The 1,869-nt window shown below is 38.8% G+C and overlaps 1 protein-coding gene across 5 annotated transcripts in view; it reads right to left on the reverse strand.

Annotated features, from left to right (window-relative positions):
• Nucleotides 1–1,224, reverse strand: part of LOC135218504 (lysoplasmalogenase TMEM86B-like) — a 16,548-nt gene extending 15,324 nt beyond the window's left edge. For 2 of the 5 annotated variants that reach the window (XM_064254867.1, XM_064254863.1), the window contains exon 1: nucleotides 650–1,070. The gene's annotated coding sequence lies outside the window, so the exon portion shown is untranslated. Of the gene's footprint in view, nucleotides 1–649; nucleotides 1,115–1,138 lie in introns of those variants that run through there. The other 3 variants (XM_064254865.1, XM_064254864.1, XM_064254866.1) reach the window with 3 other exon arrangements.
• Between the last annotated feature and the right edge of the window lie 645 nt (nucleotides 1,225–1,869).

The raw sequence follows: 1,869 nt of genomic DNA on the forward strand, positions 1-1,869 counted from the left end.
GTTGTCACCACTTCGGCATTTTAACATACTTTAATGAAAATAAGAGGGTCGAGGGGTTTAAAGGGGAAAATGGACATAAATATCGAATAAACTTTAGATGAAAATCTCCATTTTGAAGGTTACTGTAGCCTCAACGCAAAAAGTTGCCATGGGACCCAATGCTACATAAAAAAAATAATAACAACACTCTTTAACAGAAGGCTAATGTAATTATCAGACTGGAAAAGGAGTATTTCCCCGTAAGGACTCTTAAAAAATGACAATGATTCCATTTAAAATATAAACATCGGCGTTACTCATTGCACTACTTAACCGAGACATGGAATCGTGACCATACGTAACGCATAACCTCCCAGTTCATGAATTGCACCAGTTAGTAAGTAACTGATTCTAGTTTCTGTGACCATAATCACCACAACACCAATTACATCATGCTTAATATACACGTGAACGAAACCAAATGGTTAAAGTAAATAACATCAAACACGAAGATATAAATGTTTGAAAATATATAATAGATGACATTTTCGCTGCTTATGTGAACACTTTGGAGTCGGGTGAGGTTCACGGCCTTATCATTGCTCCACGATAGCGTTTTGTTTATGAGACAAAAAATAAAAAGGATATAACAAAACCAGTTCGCTGTTACCTCGCTCCTTTCCACTGATTTCCTTATAATGTTGATTTCTTCGAGTAATTTACATTTGACGGCAGCAAAATTCCAAGAGATTTAATCAAGATTAGATGTTCACACTGATAAGCATATCCAGACGAAACATCGAAAGGGTCATAAAGCAAAAGGCTACGTTTATCAGGCCTTTCACTTGCAGAGTCGTTCTAAGATTAGTTTCATGGCACCTCAGACGTTAATTTTGTGGGATTTTTGGAATTATTTCCAAAAAAGATGATCTAAAACTCAAGCTGGTATTTCGGCAACGTCTCTAATAATACAAAATAAATAAAAAAGGCGCTCTATTCTCACTTTCACAGGCGAGATTACGGTTTTGGCCTTTAAAAAAAGTGAGAGATAACAGGACAGGTGCACTCGCGAACTCATGAGAAGAGATACACTAGACCAGCAAACAAGACGAGTGATGCAGAGAAGAGAGCGAGGTGCCTAGACTCAGTGTATACCTACCGTGACGCAATGCCATCCGTGGAGCGTACAGACACGGCCGGTTTGCCACACAGACACCAACACAACGTACACACATTGCGTCAGGTCTGTTACTCTGACAAGACGACGACGACATAGATTAAGCCAGCCTTATCTCACAAGAGATAAATATTGATGGAAATATCTCCGGCATATGGGTACATAATATCTCGCCTTTCTAACGGCACATTTATACTTGAATGTGTTTGACACATCAATGAATGCTGTATCATGCCCACATACACATGGAGAAACTCAGGAACTGGAACGAAAAGAGTTTACTGATCTTAATCATTTATACAAGTTCTAACTCATACTTTTGTCTAAGAAGATTTCATTCAATTTCATTATCCGAAATAATGGCTAAAATGCATTTGTTTCAAGGATTTGCTGAAAATGATTGCAATGAATTACCCAGTGATATTATAACCACATTACCCACAATGATATTCTACCCATCATGATACGCATTAGCTCCTTACATGTCCTTTGGATTAATTATGCTTTCTTGACAGGGGGCTCATTGCGTGGAAGTTATATTTGGTACTCCTGCTATGATGCTAAAGCCGGGGTCTATGGAGAGCCTACCGTCTTGATGGACTGTGCTCTAGCCCCTCTGAGGCTCAGGTCAAATGGAAATTTCCAGTGGAAGTGGCTCACAGAATTACATTGAGAGAGAATCTTCTTTGATGATTTGAGGGTCTCCAACTCGT

Source organism: Macrobrachium nipponense, chromosome 9, assembly GCF_015104395.2.
Source record: "Macrobrachium nipponense isolate FS-2020 chromosome 9, ASM1510439v2, whole genome shotgun sequence".
Taxonomy (NCBI): domain Eukaryota; kingdom Metazoa; phylum Arthropoda; class Malacostraca; order Decapoda; family Palaemonidae; genus Macrobrachium; species Macrobrachium nipponense.